Raw genomic sequence first — 12,609 nt, 5'->3', positions numbered from 1 at the left:
CGCGCCTCCCTTTGCAACCCTCCGCGCCTCCCCAGGGAAGCGCGCCTCCCAATTTGGAAATCGCTGAATTATAATAAAAATCTATGAGTGTTTTAAAAGATTACGTTCATAATATAAAATATGTCAATAAATGGATAATCTAATATATAATATGACAGTGGCGAAAAGTGCCTATTGAAGGAAAAAGGTATGTAGGCTGTAGTAGGTAACCGAAAAAATGTCATAGGACAACCATATTTACAGAACCTGAATCTGAATTTTGATCATTTTTTAGTTTTAGTATAAGTATTTTACTGAACAACAAATATTATATTTTACGTTTTTATAAAATATATTAACTGGCATAAAATATATATAAAAAAATGGCAAACCACGATTCGATCTTGGGCTAGAAAATTTCTACTGTCTCGGTCGTTTTGTCGAAGGAACCGTTTTGCAGTCCAGTGCGAAAAAAAATAATGAACATAATAATATACAAATATACATCACTGTAAACATGTCATGCTTTTATACATATGCTTAGCTCAGGTTTTGACATTGTGTGCGTGTGTTTTTTTACAATACGTGTGTAATCGTTTGTATGTGTGAAATATCCCAAATGGGTTGAAGTCTTTGTTAAATTGTGTTATAGCTTGGTACGTCCTAATAGTGGAATTGCTACGTGCCGTCTGGTTGACCAATTCGAAAATCAATTTATCATATATACCTACAGACAGATGTCGCTGGAAAATTATATTTTATTGATAGTAAAATTGGCAATTAAAAAATATTTTAAATATAGTCTTCGCCATTGATATATAATTATGGAAAAGGTAGAAAGCATCCATTATTATAAATTAAAAACAGTCAAATTGCTATTGGAAAATTCTTTAAAGAGCAATGTGTGGCCATAAAACATGGCGTTATTGCCTAATAATAATTAAAACCTGTCAAAATAAGTCGTTTCATTACAAATCTTTTAAAAATATTTACGATATTCCGTAATGGCAGGAATATATCTTTAAAAAAGTTATGCATCATCTACGTCTTAAAAAGTGGCCATGTTTAAAATAGAGTTACTACTTATAATAGGGTTACCATGATACCTGGAACATTATATACATATTATTTTAAAAATCACCTTTACGTAATAATTATTGTCATAGTTGAAAATTCTTCTGATATCTGATGCCCAGATGTAATGATAAAATTTTGATATATTTTTCAATAATGCCACATCATAGTAGATTTTTGGGTTTCCACCGCGTGTCCTTCTTTACTCGACGTTTCCACTCGAGTCAGGTATTCCTGGTCGTAATGATTGCCAGATTACTCTGAGCATCGTTTGCTCTTAGCTTAGGATTCCTTTTGACATTCTTAGAGCAACGTTTACATTCACACACCTACACTACATCGTCTCTGTTCTGGCAGAACACACTAACTGGAGAATACTAGTTTTGAGTAATTTGACTTTGAAGTTGTTAAAATGTTTGAAATGGTCTATCATATGAGTTTATTAAGTAATCGTAAGAAGGATGACTTTAAAATAAAGACTGTTAATTTATTAAGAAGGTTTCCAGACGGTAAAGTTTGAAATAAGGAACATTTTGGTATAACTAACTCAATATGCCATTTTTTAGAATTAGTGTCTTCTGCCAGAACAGTGACGACATATTCATCATAAAATATATCATCTCTTGATAATTGCCTCTGCAACCAGCCCGAAACAACGATTAAAGAAGGAAGAAGGACACACTGTGGAAACCCAAAAATCTACTACGATAAAAAACAACCGTGAAAGCCTCAAAAATTATAATGCCACGTCAGTGATGTCAATATTGGTAAAAAATCTTGGATGTACGTTCAGTCATAATAATAGAAGAGCTTTGGCATTAGACTGTTCAGGGCGGAGAAAGTTTATGAAGGAAACAAAGGGTTTTAAAACCAAAAACTGTAACAATCATTACTATATAATATTTTCTTTCTACCCTTTTACACTTTTTTAAAGAAGTCTTCATTGTCATTCTTGAAAGCCCTGATTTCTCTATTTATGATAACTGTCTACGCAATGACGTCCCGTTGGGGTAGGTAGATTGAGAATCGCTTGGGGGCGGCAGTTACCCAAAGGGCGGCAAATCGAAGAGAATCATTAGGTGTATATAGAAATAGCTACCTACGCAGCGCTCGAAATGGAAAAGTTAACGAACCGGAGCGCTCGACAATTTTTTGAAGATATTAACATTACTCGTAATTATCAAATTACATATAAATCAATTAGAGTTTTATATAAAAATTAGTGTTCGATTTTTTGGTATATTATGACCTATCTAGCTCAAACCGTCAAATTATTTTTCCACGAGGCGGAGCGATAACTTTACCGATTTCACGAACCGGAACGGCGCTCCGGTGCGTTCCGGCCCATTTCGAGCCCTGTACCTACGTAATCTTAGTAATAACGGAAATATCTTTCCATTAAAAAATTTAGCTCACTGGTTGAAAACAAAATGTATTAATCAGTTAGGTAGTATAAAAGTTTTAACATGACCTTTTTTGTCGGGTTTGCGATGTCTAATTTACTTCCGTTGTCCTTGGACATCATGTTCTTGGTGAACAGCAATGACACGTGCATACCTAATTTAAAATTTATCCAAATATGTTTGCCAGCCACTCGTGAGTTTTGGAAGTTGTCAAGTGTATTTTTAAGTGTACCTATCTGAAATCGCAGACTCGCAATATTGTCTATTGAAGCACAGATGGCATTTAAATTAGATTTAGTGGTATACATCTTGTTTGTAATGTATCCATACAACACATTTCTTAAATATTGGAGTCACGAAAGGATGATAAAAAGTACCGTATAAAAAAAATGTGGCAGCATTTTGACACTGCTCAGTGGCGGCATTTTGTCTAGGGACGTCACTTTATCTACAACAAAGATGCAAGAAATGTTTGTACTTATAAGGTATAAAACTATCTCAATATTTATTATGGCGATTGGGAAGGAAATAGCTTTGTTCAACAAAATTATTGCTCTGTGTATCCATGCATCCATTTTTCTAACATGGGAAAGATTTTTGATGTAAATTAGATTAAAATATGGTATGTTTCACTAAATAACGTAATATGATAAAATATACCTTTAAAATTTTGATCAAATCTCGCACTTGGTGGGTTAGTTTTTCAATGTAAATTAATTGATCCAGAACAAGTACGCAATTGATTGGGGAAAAAGGATTTCAAGCTATACACATTTATATTTTTTTATAAAAATTGATGTTTTTTAAAATAAATATAAAAAATATTAAAACGATGAATTAGTCAAAAATCTAAACGATAAAAAATATAAAACTTAATAAACTAAATTTAAATAATAAATATGACCATAAAATATAATGCAATAATAAGATGTGACCCTGCAACGAATTCACATTTTTTTACAATTGTAAGTTTATCTTTAAATTAAAAATAAAATAAAAATCTTTTTAATGTTTTCAGATACATATTTATTAATTAATACAGTTGATTTTGTAAATTATCAAAAAAAAAAATCTCAAATTGCAAGCTTCGTATTTTTCCGCTAGGTTCTCTGCTGGCATGCATCTCCCCCTTAAACATGTATAATTTAAAAATACAAAAAAGATATCAGTATATTTAAAAATGTTTAAAATTAAATTATTACGTACCTACGTTATAACTACAATTTGGAAAGAAATTTGGAATATCTTGATTTAAACCATAAAAGTCGTTTCCCAAGATTTCCGTTTCAAGACTCAATTTATTAAATGTTTCAATATGTAAATAATACTAAAACACTATTGGTTAATTTCGCTGTAATTTAGATAGGAAGGACGTTGCTCAATTGGTAAAGTACCTTGACTTGAATCCAGTGAATAAAGGTTCGAGTTCCGCTGGTCGTCATATTATTTTTGTTTCAAAGATTTTATAGTATGTATATATTATATATACGTATATTAAATATAACTTTAACTGTGTTGATAATCATACGCTTTATTCTAATATATTAACATGTTGATTATATGCACCCCATATGCAGTAGATCAAACTCTCTCGCGTACTTTTAATACAAGTCAACGCATATTAGCATCTGGACTAGAATCAAGGGGTAGAATTCTTCCCTCCGCTATTTATTACGAAATGTCTGACAGGAATAGTAAAGCTCGTATACTTGAAAAGTAAATGAAAGTGTTTTAAGACCTGTAAAATGGGCAAAATAAAAATGTAAAAATGTTTCTTGTAAAACTGAGATGATCACATTACCAATCAGGAGCTTTTAAGATGAACCAATAAGTCAAGAGAATTTGTAGCTTCTGTCAAACGCAGAAAAGCTGCATTCTTCAGCCAGGTTTTTAGCAATGAGAAGTACGATTTCTTTCAGTTCATAATACAGAGGAAGATTGAGGGCAGCATATGTGTAGGTATAAGGAGATTTTTATTGCTACGTAACCTTCCAAAGTGGCTCAATGTCAGAGGCATTCGTGATTTGATACTGGCCTAGGATAGGTAGATGTACCGTAATTCGGTGATTAGTCTTAGTTGGATTATGGCATGGATAGACATAAAACAATATAATATGGAGAGATACCTGCTTATAGTAACCCAATAATGTAATTCTAACTGAATTCCCTTGTAATATTAATACTATCGACTGAAGGTACTTAATGGAATTTGAATTTAAATTCTGATGGATTTAAGCTCTGTACTATTCCATTTAAGTTGTTTTTCAACTATTCATGATTTGTAATGTATTTTTGTGACCTTTGACTTGATAGGTAAGTAATGGAGTTTTTACCTACTTTATATAAGCTAGAGTAAAGAGTGTTCGTTGTCAGTGTGTATTTACCTTTGGTGAGCGTACACGGCGCCTGAAGATGCCGAAAGGCGAAACCCGGGTCGCAAAAAACGACTTAAATGGAATAGTACAGAGCATGAATCCATTAGAATTTAGAATTCCCTTGTATGTAAAAGGAATTGCATGGGTCGTCATAAATTAATTAAAACAAATCTTAATATAAGTGAGAATCGCATAATATCGGTCTTATGATTAGTCATATATACTAATTATGTAAATGTTATGTAGCCGAATTTTTGAGCACGGAGCACATAATGCAGGACGGGTGATATATTATCATTAGACACCGGACATCTGGAGTCCTTTTTTTTTTGGGACGGACTCGAATATTACAACATTTTTTAATTAAAAAATGCGTTAATAATTTATGGAACCTATGTTTTTCAGAAAAATAAGTTGTACGATGTAGTAGGTACAATGAAATATGAAATAAATGATATTGATAATATGTGCAAGAGACTTTATCGATACTTAATTATATAGAAACGCTGCTATTAGTAGATATACTATACTACTTAGAGAAATTAATGAAGCGCTTACGTATAGAGTGGAAGAATTAGTTGTAAATAGTAATATCTATAATATTTAATAATATTCCACTTATATACCTATTATTGAAATCAATGTTTAAAATTTCTACTAAACTACTTTTATTTTCACTATCAAATAACAAATCACACTTGCTCCCATAATGAGAAGGACCTGACAGCTAGTGTATTATTAAAATTGTACCAATTCTGAATGATTTCGTATATTATGTTGATACTACGAAAATATATAATATGAAAACATATTATTATATTATATGGATTTATGGATAGGTAAAATGGGGAATATCGGACCTACGTGGTTAATGAAACCCTTTAGAAAAAGTTTCGTACGAAATATACTTCAAATCGTACTTTTGTGTTTCAAGCAAGTGGTTGGACATATTGAGATATTCAATTTTAATATATAGGTACTGATGTTGTAATGTTTTTTTTGACATTTTATAGGCCATTTTCAAACACTTTATATTCATCATGCAAAATATGTAAGTACATGCGTTTTCTGTTAATTGCTACTCCCTAATACTATAAATTATATATCATAGTATTATTTCAATGAAATATATAAACCCGATATAATTATTTATTTCGGAAGTTATCAAAATAATAAATCATAATTAGTCGACATTGATACATTGTGTATATATAGTACCTAATACCATTGATAATAAATTATTTTATCAAGAAAATATTAGATATAAATAGGTATAACACAGTTGCAGTGCCTACCATTTGCCTTAACAAGTTGACCTTGGTTCTAATAGTTCATTGCTTTATCCAATCTGGGAGTTCACACATGAAACAATAATTTGATGTTATAGTAATATGGTAGAAAAAACAAAAAAAACTTAACCTGCGCGTTTGTTAACTGATCTACGTATTTTCTTAAAATCCGAGATCACTCAGTTTTGACGATTATGGATTATAGCTTAAAATTGTTTATTTGTTTTTATTTAGTGAGTAGGTATATTTCGTGATATTTCACATTAGCTGGTTCCATTGTTTGCGGGAAATGACGATTTAACGGGCTTACATATTGAATGTATTAATAGTATGTAATATATTCATTACGAGTTTTCACAAACACTTCAGATAATCAAAATTTGTTTTTTACTTGATCCTTTACTAATAGGTAAGAAGGTTTTAACAATCTTTTATTATGTCAATGTGCATTTACGATCGGTGAGTGCGCATAGTGCACGAAGAAGCCAAAAGGCATAAGCCGGGTCGTAAATAATGACTAATAGAATACCTAGTACAAAACATAAATCAATTAGAATTTATTGATTAATATTTTTGCCACTCGTACCCGTTAGATATAGGGACCATTATACCACTTTCCTCTAGAAGGTATATAAGGTACTTTTAAACACTTTGTACATTTTGCATTTTTGTTTATTGTTATTAAATCTTAGTTGATATTATTCTTTTGACTTATTAACTTAAAAATAACAACAATGGATGAAATATAATATTCCTAAATATTATAATATGTCACATATATAATATTGTGTAAGTATATAATATATAATTATCAAGCCTCGATAGCGAAGGCTGCGTGACTAGCAAATGCACTTACGACCTATGTAAACCTGCCGTTCATATTATTTTAAAAGCACATTGGCATTGTTATTTTTTTAAGATTATCCTTTGCTTTGTAATTTTATTCTTGTAAATCCACGGTATTATAGATGGTTGCACTATTATATCTAAAATGTAAACATAAATTTATATACAATATTGGTATATACTACAGCTGATGATGATACATACTATCGTATGGAAAATAATTCATTTTTAAGTTGTGAACTTCTTGTACGTATCATGCAACGAAAGCAATAAAATCGTCTTCAAGTTTTTGTCATTGGTCGGGAACCTTTTTTGATACATACACCTACGGCAGGTGAATTTTAAACACAGCAAATTTTTCACAGTTTTGAAGTTACGCTATTTCTTAATGTATATAAATCAGTCATTTAATAAATAAGGACAAATATCACCAACAAGTTAGTTCAAGTAAACAATCGACTCCCACGTCCTCTATACTTAATTGACTTTATATGCAATAATATGTACCTACCTATATTTTGTACTGTTATTCAATTGAAAATGTCCATTAGGATAAAATCGGTTGAATATCAACATTATGGAATAAATGTGGAAAAAGTACGAAAGTACATATTATAAAGTGTTTTAATGAAATATTTATCTAGGTACCAGTCGTTTTATGTGATGAATAGTTCTTTACACTTTATAATATGTAAGTATTTAAATCAAATACATAATATAATCATATATCAGATAATTACTTTTTAATAACAACATTTAAATATAATGCTAATTATGTCGAATGGCCGCCTAATCGGCGCGCCTTTAGCGTACAATGTATTAAATGGAACGGCGGGACTTTTTTTAACGTTACACACCTACAAACTTACCTGTAGAATGGCCAAAAATGGAACTACGAATTACCATAGGACGCCATTTTGAAAATTTCATTCGAATGTCAGATTTTGTCCAGTTACTAGTCTTGATTGGGTAGTTTTCGACAATGGCTCCATTTTTTTGTAGTACTTATTCCACTTTTAATCAACAAATTAGGACCGGTTTCTTCCGCCTCAGAGGGACATTTTCAACTGAATCTTCCCTTGTTCGGTTGAAAATGTCCCTCTGATGCGAACGAAACCGGTCCTAATTTATTGATTAAAAGTGGAATAAGTACTAAAAAAAAATGCGTTTTTTTAATTAAACAACAATAAATATTAACGTAATACAATCACTAAGTGAAAATCTGAAGTATTAAATGGGACAGCGGGACTTTTTTTAACGTTACACACCTACAAACTTACCTGTAGAATGGCCAAAAATGGAACTACGAACTACCATAGGACGCCATTTTGAAAATTTCATTCGAATGTTAGATTTTGTCCAGTTACGAGTCTTGATTGGGTAGTTTTCGACAATTGCTCCATTTTTTTTGTAGTACTTATTCCACTTTTAATCAATAAATTAGGACCGGTTTCGTCCGCCTCAGAGGGACATTTTCAACTGAATCTTCCCTTGTTCAGTTGAAAATGTCCTCTGATGCGAACGAAACCGGTCCTAATTTATTGATTAAAAGTGGAATAAGTACCACAAAAAAATGCGTTTTATTAAATTAAACAACAATAAATATTAACGTAATACAATGACTAAGTGAAAATCTGAAGCAATATTATATTGCAAAACCTTTAGAAGAATGCAATTACGGCTTACGCAATACATAATATTATAATAGTAGGTTCAAACGAATATTTTCAGGGATGTTTCGCATCTACAGATGTACGCCACTGGTATTTTGAAGATGAAATTTCTTACGATCGATTTGATGAAATTCTTCAATGTCAATAGTTTATAATCAAATAGACCAGTTTGGGCAGAGCATCCTCAAAATACTTAAATATCTAAAGAAATAAACAAGTAGGTATGTGACTTTTTTATCGATATGTAGGTACGGTATTGTTGCTTGGTAATACTAATAGGTATCAATATGATACACTTAGAACATAAAACGGGTCAGCGGACAAAATCTTTCAATATTTGTATTTATATTAGTGGTAGGTACGCAAAAGCTATTCGATATTTAATTATGAAAAAACATATTCTACACGCATTTTATAAAAATGGTTTACCATTACTTACCTGCAATAAAACAAACCATAAATTTTGTAATGCGACCTTTTTAATTACAGTTTGCGAATTTGAATTCGTGTGAGTCGCCCGCACGTCGCGTTAAAATATTGGCAAGACGATTATCTTAATTACAATAATTACCATCGCACCTGAGCTGCCAGAAAAAACAACTGACTAATTGTAGAAATCCATACTAAGAATCATTTGGGCAAAAGTCTCCTTAGGATATTGGATTCGTCCACCATTTTAATGTGTTTTTTTATGGGTTGACGGTTAAAGACTCGAAAGATCCGGTCTTTAATTATCATATCAAAAAAATATGCATTGTAAACGGGAATTATATAGCTATACTAATTTAATTGTTTTAGGCAAAGCAAAAATCTATTGGGAAACGATTATCTACGAAAACACGAAAAGATCTCGGTATTAAAAATGCTACATTATTAATTAAACATATTTTGGACGCATGCGCTAACTGGCGTAATGTTGCAATACTTGAAATTCAAGACTAGGGATACTGTGTCCTCGGTGAGTGCATTTATTCAAATTAACAACTGATACAGAAATCATTTAATTATTTTAAAATTATATTAACTTTCATATTACCTATAATGAATTTCATACTATAAGTCATGGTTCCCCAACTATGGGTCGCGAGCGAATATTGAGTGGGCCCTCGCCACTGTATACATGGATTTAAAAAAATAGGAAGTGATAAATTTGATATTTCATTCAGCTATTTATAATTCCTAAAAATTTAAATAAACTTAAGTTACGGAAAATATTGTGAATGTTGCCAATGCACTACAGATGTTTTGGGGAAGAGATGAAAAAGTTTGATTCGTTGCGTTGGATTTGTAACCCATTTCAAGACGACTTACCAACTAGTATGTCAACAAAAGCAAGTGAAGAACTCATTGATTTATCAGAAGATACGTCACTGAAAAATAGTTTTAATCGTAAACAGTTAACGAAATTCTGGCTCTCAGTTGCTGATAATTTTCCTTGCCTATTCGATGAAGCTATGAAAGTCCTCCTCTTCTTTACTACCTCATATCTATGTGAACATTAAAACTAAATGCTGAAATAAATTGGATATAACAAACTCACTGTGATTAAAATAACTAAAGTTGAAGTTGATGCTAAAACTGTAATGAAGAAAAATAAGAAACAAATACACCCTTCCCATTGAAATAACTTTTCAAAAAAACCTTGCAGGTGTAGGTATTTAAGTAATATTTTATTTTTTATTTAAGTTGTGTTTCTTATTTCAACATTCTTTCATTTATATTGGTAACAATTATAAAAAATATTTTTTTTATTCCAATTAGAACAAATAAGACAGCATTAAGTAGTTCCACGACTCGCCACTAGGGAATCTGAGCATTACCAATATTTATGCCTTCTTTTCTCTAAGACAGCTAAGAGGTGGGTCCCAAGAATGGAAATTTTTGTTAGATGGGTCGGAGCCCAGCCAACTTTGGGAACCACTGCTATAAGTAGTATGTGAGTTATCAATTCGAAATTATTTTGAAAACTTGCGGAAAATCAGAATTTACAAAATTTTGATCACCGTTGACATGTTATATATTGTTGAATAGCTTCCAAAATTAGTTTATTTCATAACGTCGACATCTTTGCTTTTGGCCGATGTAAGTCTATGAATGCCAATAGTCACTGTACATAAAATTGCATATACACAGGCGTTTCGTAAATAAAACTTTTCAACATTACTATGCTGTAATTTCATAATAAATTAACTGAAAACTAATTTACCTAGCATATTATTATAGTAAGAGAAAAAGACCCTTTTCAAATCGCATAAGTTAACACAAATAATTTTCAATGTTGCTCTCGTTTTGGTATCATAATTTTATTTATAGTTTGTACATTGTTTACATATTATTATTTTGTGATGTGCCTTGTCAAGACCAATCTAGTTAGTGACAATTTTGTTGGAATGCTTTTTTTATTATTGTTTATTCGCTTATAGACCGCTTGGCGCATAGGTTAATAAAATATTCAATATTCTATATTTTCACTCACATTTTTCCATCTATGAAGATGACACAAAAATATATAAAAATATCTCTTCAGTAGATGATTGTATTGAGTTACAATCTGACTTAAACCTCCAAAAGCCTCACGAAGTACTAAGCTATAGAACAACTCAAGAACACTACACAAAATACTTAATCCTGGCCATAAAGAAAATTAAATACATAAATGGAGGAACCTAATTAGCCCCACATCAATGCAACTAACCCACCCAACCACCTTGTACGAAAAAGCAAGGGCATGGTTATTAATATAAAAAAAAACATTCTCCAGAAGTATGAACCCCATCAACACAGAATACAAACTAGGAGTCGAACCCTTGAAACGCAGCTCAAAAATACATGACTGGGTGTCATAATGGATAATAAGATGAATTTTAACGCACATATCAATGAAACTATCAATAAAGAATTAAAATTACTAGGTTTTATTCTTTGGATCTCTAAACCATTCAGATCACCTAATGTTCTGAAGGTATTTTACTTCTCATATGTTAAATCCATAGTTGAGTTTGCTTCTGTCGTGTGGAATCCACAGTACGTTACATACATAAATCGTCTCGAAGCGGTATAAAAGCGATTTCGTAAGCACGTCAATTTTAAAGCTTACTGTTTTGATATATCTAATTCTATTTCGACCACTGCAACTTTTTTGGTACCATCTTTGGAAAGTCGACGTTCTATATCCAATCAATATTTTCTTTTTAAAATTATCAATAGTTTTGTTGCCTCGCTAAACCTACTCGAAAGGGTTCCATTGTCCATCAGGATTTACGCAAAACCAAACTTTGTACCATATTAGTCGTAGCGGTTCTAATTATGCACAAAACTCTTTTATTCGGCGTTCTTGTTTAAATTATAATATGTATTTCTCCACCGTTGATCCTTTTAATAATTCACCTGTTTCATTTAAACACGCTATCTCCAAAATTTTGTATAAATAGATATATATATATATTTTTTTTATGTTACTTTTTTTTTGTATATAGTTTAATTATTTATTATTCTTCCTCATTTTTCTCATGTAATTTTTTTATGTAATTTCTTTATATTTATATTATTCTAACTTTCTATCTTATTAGGCTTAACTATATTATAATGTATACATGGAAACTTTGCTGGTTGCAATAACTTTTCATTATTATGTTTTAATTTTTGTAATCAATATGTGACCGTTTATTTCCTTAATAAATAAAATAAATAAATAAATATCTACTATATATATCTATAATTAATTAAAAAAACCCTAAATGTAACAATTCCTACCTTTTTTTAATCAGATGGAGAGGCCGTTTGTACACGTCCGACCTGGTCGTCCGAATCCGTGATCTGAAATCTGCTCGTTTATATACGCTGCTTGTCCATACAATGACTTCGAATGATGGAGGTTATGTGGATAAGCGGAATATATATATATATATATATATATATATATATATATATATGAAGGTAGCCACATCGCACACTCATCTTGGGAAGGGTT

Source organism: Rhyacophila brunnea, unplaced genomic scaffold (genome assembly GCF_057557595.1).
Source record: "Rhyacophila brunnea isolate RB1 unplaced genomic scaffold, BYU_Rbru_1.0 scaffold_14, whole genome shotgun sequence".
In the NCBI taxonomy this organism is placed as follows: domain Eukaryota; kingdom Metazoa; phylum Arthropoda; class Insecta; order Trichoptera; family Rhyacophilidae; genus Rhyacophila; species Rhyacophila brunnea.
This window is presented reverse-complemented; position numbering follows the sequence as displayed.